We start from the raw sequence: 10,501 nt of genomic DNA on the forward strand, positions 1-10,501 counted from the left end.
AAGTAAAATATTGTTGGATGATTGAATTGTTTATTTAAATTCTTAAAACATTTTTTAAATTAAATATATGCCTATAATTCTGCTTCAGTTGGTGTATGTTATGTAATTTGTTGTGTTACATAGTGATCATACTCCTCAGGTGTCTAGATAATTTGGTTCACAAGCTTATGTTCTCTACTACACTTTTTTTTAAAGATTTCATTTATTTAAAGAGAACACCCTAGAGGGAGCACGAGCAAGGTGGGGGGGTGGGAGGGAGAAGCAGGGATCCTGATGTGGGGCTTCATCTCAGGACTCTGAAATCATGACCTGAGCTGAAGGCAGACGCTTAACTGACTGAGCCACCCAGGTACCCCTCTACTACCCTTTCTGATCACAGATATGGAGGAAGAGGAAAAGGGCAGACCCTAGTTTTTATCCCTTCCCACAAGTTTAAGGATTAGAGAGCAAAGAGCGCCAGGTACCACAGAGGAGCTATAGTGCTCTATCTCTGTTGCTACTGTTGACAACTTCTCTGGTGAGGATTTACCTTAAAACTCATAGTGTAGGAGAAGGCCCTTATAATCAACCAAAACCCTAAAGGTTTGGGGAAGGAGTAGGGGAGTGAATGTCTCAGTTCTCTAGAGTATCTGGCCAGCCCCACACTCTTTTTCATCAGCAACTCCCTTTAACAGACCCTTTGTATTATTCTATACTGGGAAGCTGTTGCTAATGGTATCTGGAATGATCAGTTGTCTGGCACTGACTGTCTCAGAGCAGTGGAGGCAAGTGCCAGGAACAAAATGTAAAAACTTACTCCTAACCCTTATTAGGGTTTTCTCAGTTTTTTATCTTACTCTTCAAGCCCTTGCTTCCTTATTTCTGTAGTTACCCAGGGTTGATTTGGAGGGAGAAAGCCCACAGTCCTTACTAATGCTCCATTTTCTCAGGAATCATACATAAGAAACCAACTTTAAATATAAAGACACAGGTTAACAGTAAAAGAATGGAGAAATACCCGCCTAGCTAATACTGATCAAAAGAAAGCTATATAGTTGCTATCTTCAGGCAAAACAGACTTCAGAACAAGGTAAATTATCAGGGATAGAGAGGAGCATTACATAATGATAAAGATGTCAATTCTCTAAAAAGATAAAACCTTTAATGGTACATCTAAACATTAAAAAAAGCTAAGGTAAAAATGGATAGAACTACAAAGAGAAATAGACAAATCCACTCTTATGGTTGGAGATTTCAACAACCTTCTTTCAGTAATTGATCTAGCAGGCAGAAAATCAGTGAGGATAGAGTTGAACTTTGTATTACCATCAGTCAACTGGATCTAATTGACATTTATAGAATACTTCACCCCAAAACAGAATACACATTCTTCTCAAAGAAGATAGACATTTGTCAATATATAAAAAAAAAGCCTGCATAAAGAAGTTATAATTAAGGTTAATAGATATGCAATAAATTTAGAAAAATACTCATAAGGAGGTTTAACATCTATAATATACAAAGTGCTCTTAGAAATTCACATTAAGGGAACATGCAATTCAACAGAAAAATGGATGGGCAAAGAATATGAACTCAGCAAAGAATAAATCCAAATGTGAAAAGATGCTCAGAATCAGGAGAAATCAGGGACATGCAAATTAAAATAATAATTAGATGCCAATTAGGCCTAACAGACTTGCAAACCATTTCTTAATTTAACATTTATTAAATGCTTATTATGTGACCGGCACTGAGCTACACACACATCTAATACAAGTGCTCACAGAGTACTCTGAAGTGTATCATAGCCCTGTTTTACAGTTGAAGAAAGAATCAGGCAGGTAAATTGACTTGGCAAAAATCACATAAAGGAAACTAGGGAATTCACTCTATGGGAAATACTTTTCTTTTTGAGTAGGTAATTCATTCAAATGGTGTGGGGGGGGCGGAGTGTGTATCTAGATAGATCTAGATTTATGTTTTGAGTTGAAGTTTCCCACATGTATATTCCATCCACCATTTCCCATGCAAATGCCATTGATCCCACAACTATTTTTACAATTTTCTCATGTATCTCCCTAGAGCTTCTTTTTTTTCTTCTTTTTCGTTTTCTCTTTTCCCCTTCTGCAGTCTCTCTGTTCTTGTCATGGTGTTCTTTTTTTTTAATTGAGTTATAATTGATAAAATCTTATATTAGTTTCATGTGTAAAGCATGATGATTTGATATTTGTATATATAACAAAATGATCACCACCACAAGTCTAATTATCATACATAGTTACAGAATATTTTTTCTTGTGATGAGAATGTTTAAGTTTTCTAAGATTTACTCCCTTTAGCAACTCTATTATTAATTATAGTGACTGTGCTGTACAGTCCATCCCCATGACTTGTTTATTTTGTAACTGAAAGTTTGTACCTTTTGACCCCCTTCACTCATTTTGCCCACCCTACCTCTGGCAATCACCAGTCTTCTCTTATCTCTGAGCTTGGCGGGTTGGTTGGTTGTTTTTACATTCCACATATAAGTGAGATCATGTGGTATTTGTCTTTAATCAATCTTACTTAGTTCATGTAACATACTGCCCTTGAGGTCCATCTATGTTGCAGATAGTGGGATTTCATTCTTTTTCATGGCTGAATGATACTTCATTGTACATGTATACTACATCTCCTTTCTTTTTTTCCCTCTAAAATTCAATCATGTATTTTTCTTTTTTCTTTTCTTTTTTTTTTTTTTTACTATTTTTGAGTATAGTTGACACAATGTTACATGAGTTTCAGGTGTACAACATAATTATTTGACAAGTTTGTACCTTATGCTATGCTCACTACAAGTGTAGCTACCATCTGTCAGCATACAGTGCTTTTACAATATCATTGACGATATTCCTTATGCTTTGGCTTTTATTTCCATGACGTATTCATTCCATATATACTAATTTCCCTTATCCATTCACTTTTCAATGTGCACTTAGGTTGTTTCCATATCTTGGCTATTGTAAATAATGCTGCAGTGAACATGGGGGTGCATATATTTTTTGGAGCATTTTCATTTTCTTTGAATAAATACCCAGAAGTGTAATTGCTAGGTCATATGGTAGTTCTATTTTTAAGTTTTTGAGGAACTTCCATACAGTTTGCCATAGTGGCTGTACCTATTTATATTCCCACCAACAGTGCATAAAGGTTACCTTTTCTCTGCATTCACACCAGCATTTATTTCTTGTGAATTTGGATGATACTGCCAAATTTCCCTCCATAGATGTTGTATAAAGAACAATTGAGAATGTATAGCATTGTCATTAGAGTATGTGACCAAACTTTTGGATTTGAGACTGAAAAGTGAAAATGTTTAATCTTAGTATAGTCTTATTATGCATTTCTCCTGTTATGAGTGAGGTGAAACATCTCACACTGGGCAAAATTTTAAATGACCTCTTGCTAGTGAGGATCCAGGTGAAAGGTATTGTTTTACATTGCTGGTAGAAAGGTGAACTTTTTCAACCTATTTGCAAAGCAGCCTGGCAACCTGTGTTAAATTTTTTTAAACTACAAATACCTTTTGTTCTGTCTACCTTTTCCTCTTAAGGACATGCCATAGAAGTTGCAGCCCAAACAGATGTAGTGAAAAGAAGGGCCATATGCACCCCAATGTTCATAGCAGCAATGTCCGTGATAGCCAAACTGTGGAAAGAGCCGAGATGCCCTTCAACAGATGAATTGATAAAGAAGATGTGGTCCATATATACAATGGAATATTACTCAGCCATCAGAAAGGATGAATACCCAACTTTTACATCAACATGGATGGGACTGGAGGAGATTATGCTAAGTGAAATAAGTCAAGCAGAGAAAGTCAATTGTCATATGGTTTCACTTATTTGTGGAACATAAGGAATAGCATGGAGGACATAGGAGAAGGAAGGGAAAAATGAAGGGAGGGAAATCGGAGGGAGAGATGAACCATGAGAGACTATGGACTCTGAGAAACAAACTGAGGGTTCTAGAGGGGAGGGGGGGTGGGGGGATGGGTTAGCCTGGTGATGGGTATTAAAGAGGGCATGTATTGAATGGAGCACTGGGTGTTATACACAAACAATGAATCATGGAACATTACATCAAAAACTAATGATGTATTGTATGGTGACTAACATAACATAATAAAATTAAAAAAAAAAAAGAAGTTGCAGCCATCATTTCCACTTATAGCCCATCAGTCAGAATGTAGTCATATGGCCACACTTTCAAGGGAGACTAGGAGATATAGTCCTTAGTTATGTGGCAGTTTCCAAAGCTAAAATTGGGGGTAAGAAGAGAAGAAAGGATATTGAGAGACAATAGTAGTTTTTGCTACAACAGACTTTGGTGAGCTAGGTAAAAAAGGAAAGGGGACTTCTTTTTCCCTAAAAGTTATCTATTCCTGCAAAGGCACACTGCAAAAAAGCAGGAACAAAGGTGGCATGATTCGTTGGGAGCAAATATTATAAGTCTATCATATGATATATGTAAAGTTTTATATTTGTCCACATATTCGAAGAAATATAAGTAAAATTGGTGGGGTGCCTGGGTGGCTCAGTTGGTTGAGTGTCTGACTCTTGGTCTTAGCTCAGGTCATGATCTCATGGGTCATGGGATTGAGCCCTATGTTGGTCTCTGCATTCAGGGGGGAGTCTGCTTGAGATTTTCTCCCCCTTTCCCTCTGCCCCTCCCCCCTCAATAAATAAATATTTTTAAAAATAAGTAAAATTGGTTAAACAAGTTCATGATGGGCAGATACAAAAATGACCATGTCACTCTCACTCTCCTACTTTTAATTGCCTCACAGATTAAAGCCCAAACCCTTTAGCCCATACTATTTCTACTGTGTTATACTACTTCCCAGAAGATGTAAAAACCATGTAGAAAGATAAATTGCTTCTACCTGGAGTGGTTGGGCTTCATGTAAAATATGGAATTGGAACTGGACCTTGAAGGAAGAAGTATTCGAATTAATGGAGAGGGGCAAGGGGGGCATAAACAAATAGTTCCAATCTTTTTAGGCCCACCCTTTTAAAAAATTGAAATATAGCATACCACAGAAATAAATGAACTACCTATCATAAAGTAAACATACCACTGTTCTACCACCCAGAAAATATATTACTGGTTACACAGAAACCCTCTTAGGCAACCTCTCAATAACTGTTCTGCCCCTCCTCCCCAATATAATCACTCTCCCAGCTTCTAACCATAGACCAGTTTTGCCTGGTTTTCAATCTTACATAAATGAGATTAAGTGTGTATTTTATATATATGTGAGATTCATCTATATTGTTTGTAGAAGTAGTTCATATTCATTGCTATATTCCATTATATGAATGAACCAAATATATCCATTCTATTGTTGATGTTTGGGTTGTTTCTACATTGGGGCTATTAACCAGTAATGATGCCATGAACATTCTGTGTCTCTTGGTAGGCATGGGAAGACATTTCTTTTGAGAGAATACTTATAATTAAAATTCCTTGGTCATAAGGTGTGTGCACATTTTATAAAGAATGACAGTCTTCCGAAGTTTATGTTATTTATATCCCCACCAACAGTATATGAAAGTTTCATGTTCTCCACACCCTGGGCAACAGTTGGTATCGTCACTCTTTTTAACGTTAGCCATTCTGATGAGTGTGTAGTGGCATTTCATTTGGGCATAATTTGCATGTTCCTGATGATTACTGAGGTTGAGCACCATTTTATGTTATTTGCCCTTTGGAGAGTTCTTTTTTGAAGTGCTTGTTCAAGTCACTTGCCCATATATCTGTTGGGTTGTCGGTCATTTTCTTACTGATTTTTAGGACTTCTTTATATATTCTGGATGTGAGTTCTTGACCAAATATCCTTTCCTATAGCATGGCTTGGCATTTCATTTTCTCCATGGCATCTTTTGAAAAAACAAAGTTCTTGATCTTAATGTAACATGTTTCACCAATCTTCTTCATTCTTAAATTATTTTGAGTGTGCCTTCTATTTCTTTTTGTAACCCTGGTAGAGTAATTGGTACCAGAGTTATTACAGGAGATGGACCCACTGAGATTGAATTAAATACATACACACACACACACAATAAAATCAATGACAGGGATAACCTCATTGCTATAGACAAAGGGACCACAGGAGACCCATGCCTTACAGTACTATTTTAATTACCATTATAATAGCATGGGATAGAATGAAGGTGAGGAGAAAGTATCGCTGTGATAACCATAGTAATTTAAAATTGTGGATCCACCAGGCTTCTCTTATGATCCTAAACAGGATGTACACAGAAGAAGGTAAAAACTATGAAAATACAATTAAGAATGTATGGAGAGAGTCAAAACCCCTCCACTGCAGCTTTGAAGGAGTCCTTTATCTCCTATAATCAGTGGGCAGATAAGGTAGATTTGTAGTACCAATTATATGCTCAATTCTTCCGGTTTTCTTACTCTAAGGGTGGAGCATTGGTGAGGAAGATGTGGAGCCCAGACATAGAATGTGGACTTTTGGGCAGACAAGAATGAAGCTGAGAACTCTGACCCTGCATATCCTCTGAACTTCCTTTGCTCTCTGAGGAAACTAGCCTCCCCTACGTAGAGGCTTTCAGTGATTGCACTTGGGACAGCTCTCTCCTAAGCTGATACCTGTTCTCAGAACTTACCTTCACCACCTCACAGTATCCCCAGTTAAATCTCAAGACATACTAGTCAGAGAAGTATGTGGCCTGCTCTGGCAAGAGATAAGCTACACAGAAGTTAAAGACCTTGCCGTTTTGATGAGCAGGAGCCCGAGGAGTATATATAGAAGTGGGTTCTAAGGATATTACACCAAGGGGGAATAAATATAAGGCTTTACTTACGGCAAATTTATTGGCATGGGTGTACTCACCTGAGAGTCAACATCTAATATATTGGCATTAATAGTTTGCTAGGATGAGGCATGGGCTCAGTAACAGGTTACAAGTAATAAATGGCCTACAAATGAAATTTGAAATAATAATTTCAAAATGCCAGAAATACCCTGGCATACTGTAGAGGAGGGAATACAAAGACTCCGTAGATATTCTCACTTTTCACCAAGTCATTAAGAAACACTTTGATGATAGGAGCATCAGCATTCCCAAAGAGCTCTGAAGTGTCTGTCCTCTGTCAGAATGATGGTGATGAATGCTGTGGTAGAATTGTTTCCTGATCTCAAAGAGAATAATATAGTCCCAGAGTGGCAAAGGCTACATGATGGGCATATAGCCACCAGAGACATGGTGGGCACAATTACCATAATAAGTCAAAGAAGAGAAGTTAATCAGATTGTTTTGACCAACGGGGAAAGGGGGATAATGACCAAATGATAACAAAGTCCCTAGAAATGAAATGGCTTAAGTAGCCCAGTAAGGTGCTGCTTGACATATATAGGTGGGAAAATTCTAAACTAACTTGTGTTGTCATAGTGAAATTTGAAGCCTTTGAACTCCTTGATGATGGAGAGACTGGGTCCCTTTGAAGAAGAACCCAGCAATGCAGCCATGGTTGTATAACCATGAACCTTCCCCTAATCCAGTGGTTCCCAAACCTGTCTGTACTTCAGAACACCTGAGAATTCTAAAGAACACACTTCAGACCGATTAAATCATAATTTCAGGGAGTGAGATCAAGGCATTGATACTTTTTAAAGCTCCCCTGGTAAATCCTGTGAGAAGTTAGGGGATCACTGCCCTAATCCTTCTCTAGTGGCCATTTACTGAAGAAAGGAAAATATCAGACCTCCTGAGGCTTTTTAGATACTGCCTCTTAATATCTACTGATACCTAGAGACCCAAAACCCCATCCTGGACAACTGGTTAAAATAGGAGGCCTGTGAAAGTCAAGTGATGGATGTAGTCTTGGCCTGAGTCTGGGTAACAGTGAGTCCAGAGAGACCCATATTGTGGTTATTTCTCCAGTCCTAGATGTGTAGTAAGAATAGATACATTTTAATAACTGAAGCAATCTTCATTTTGGTTTCCTGACCAATGGAGTGAGTGCTATAATGGTAGGAAGGGCCATGTAGAAGTTCGTAACTGCTTGCTACCACTCTTACACTATGACCATATACAAAAAGTACCACATCCTGGGGAACTCATAGAAATTAGTGCCACCATGCTGGAATAGTGATTCATACCACATTCCCACTTAAATTCCCTTTGTGGTCACCGGATGGGTCATAGAGAATGACAGTGTAAAAACCAGATGGGTAGTAAAGAATGACTGGACTACTGCAAGAGTTTGATCAGGCGGAAATGCCAATTGTAGTTGCTGTTCTAGGTGTGGGATCTTCATTGGAGGAAATTAATTATTAATACACTTTGACAAGATATATAGGTTTTGGTCTGGAAGTGCCCTGTACACCCCATTCCGGTTAGTAAGGGAAGTCAGAAATAGACCGCATTTAACTGGCAAGGACAACAGTGAGCCCTGTCTTGTTGCAGGGCTGTGTCAACTTTCTGTTCTGTGGTGTGAAGGGACCTTGATCATCTTGCTATGTCACAAAATATCACACTGGTCTTCCAGAAATGAATGTTAAATGAACCCAATGAGCAGGAAGTGGTAAGCACTCTACATGTTTTGGTAAGACATATGCATGCCAGAAGGTGCAAGAAAAACCCTGTAAAACTTCCAGGACCTGCCACAAGTTTTTAGGGGTCCGATGGCCTGAGACAGGTTATCCAGTCAAGTGAGTGACAGTTTGTTGTGTTTTTCACCACCACAATAAAGAAAAAGGCAAAATTTGTGGCAGGTCTTTTTGGGTTCTGGAGACAACAAAATAGAACATTTGGGTGGGCTCCTCTAACCTATTTTCTGGGTAACTAGTTTTCAGTGGAACCCAGAGCAAACTGTCTTGCTAGTTGGGCCTTATGAGTGGGCAGATCCAATGGTATTGGAACTTCATGTAGTAGAGGTGTTATATGAAGCTTCTAATGAGTGCCAACAGGAGAATTACAACATTGATTCCTTGGTTTTTGAGTAAAGATCTATTTTCCTCAACCAATGTTTTGTTTTGTTTTGTTGAAAAGTAGCTCCTGACTTGCTCCTGGTACCTGGTAGAGATGGAACACCTGACCATGGGACATCAAGTGACTGCGTGAATAATCAACTACCCATCATGAACTGCTGTTACCTGATTCACCAAACCATACAACTGGATGGGCGCAACAGCAGTCCACTCCCTACAACACTGGCAACACCATCACAACTAAACTGAATGAGCAGGTGACTCATTCGAGTAACACCTGCCCATATTCAATCTTCAGCACCTCTCCCCCAGTCCATATAAACTGGCTTCAAAAGAGTTCCTCTGACCAATTAATGAAGAGAAAAATAAGAATCTTTTTTTAAAGATTCTTATTTATTTATTTATTCATGAGAGACAGAGAGAGGCAGAGGGAGAAGCAGGCTCCCTGTGGAGCAGGGAGCCAGATGTGGGACTCGATCTCAGGACCCTGGGATTGACGTGAGCCGGAGGCAGCCACTTAACCAACTGAGCCCCCCAGGCACCCCTTGGTCTTGTTAATTCACAAAAGGATCTGCAGTGAGTTGGCAATACTGGGGTGTGAGTGGCCACTATACAACACCATCACTCATTAGTGGCCCTGAAACACAACAGTAAAGGGAAATCCTTTCATTGAGAAGAACTTTATAAGACAATGGCCTGAGGTAAGGGTAAACACTGGTTCATTGTTAGTGGCTTATGAGTTGACGGGCTGGACAAGAACTTAGAACAAACTGGAAAACTGATTCAGTTTACGGGGCCGACCAGGAGACAATAACCTGCAAATTTAGGATGCTGACCTACAGAATAAAGTATATGCTTAACCCCAGTAATCAATATATAGTGCCATCTTTCCCAGAAAGTACACATAGTGGAGATGAGCCTGGCCCCTCTATTTTATACATGTCTAATTTTTTAAAAAATACTGGCCGCATGTTTTCTGAATTTGGTGAAAAGCATGACATTACAGATCCACACAGCTTAGTGAAGCACAAGTAGGAAAATTACAGTGAAAATCACACCAATGCATGTTATAGTCAAACTGATAAAAGACAAACATCTTAAAAGCATTCAGAGAAAGTACACATTACACACAAGAAGGCTATTATATGCATTTATTATAAAGTTTTTTAATTGAAGCATAACACAAGTATAGAAGAGTACACAAATATAATTATTTAGCATGACTTACCACAAAGTGAAGATAACTATGTGATCAGCACCCACTTCATTAGCTTCCACACTAATATGTCCCACATTTAATGAATATACCACATTTATCCATTCTGTTGATAGCCATTGGAGATATTTCCATTCGGGGCTATTATAAGGACTGCTACTATGAACATTCTTGTGTACATCTTTTGGTGTACACATGTATGCATTTTTGTTGGGTTCTCTATTATACCTAATAACCCATTTGAAGAATTTTTGGTCCCTGAAACTTTGGACTTAGTGGTTTTGGAGGTCTTAGTATTGAAG

The 10,501-nt window shown here is 38.5% G+C and overlaps 2 protein-coding genes across 2 annotated transcripts in view; both read left to right on the forward strand.

Annotated features, from left to right (window-relative positions):
* The window catches only part of SLC9B1 (solute carrier family 9 member B1), a 121,919-nt gene extending 112,071 nt beyond the window's left edge, over nt 1–9,848 (forward strand). Inside the window, exon 16 of the transcript XR_014142923.1 lies at nt 9,048–9,848. The gene's annotated coding sequence lies outside the window, so the exon portion shown is untranslated. The remainder of the gene's footprint in view (nt 1–9,047) is intronic.
* The window catches only part of UBE2D3 (ubiquitin conjugating enzyme E2 D3), a 66,095-nt gene that overhangs the window by 3,413 nt on the left and 52,181 nt on the right, over nt 1–10,501 (forward strand). The window lies entirely within an intron of this gene.

Source organism: Leptonychotes weddellii, chromosome 2 (assembly GCF_054177405.1).
Source record: "Leptonychotes weddellii isolate Sample4059 chromosome 2, ASM5417740v2, whole genome shotgun sequence".
Taxonomy (NCBI): Eukaryota; Metazoa; Chordata; class Mammalia; order Carnivora; family Phocidae; genus Leptonychotes; species Leptonychotes weddellii.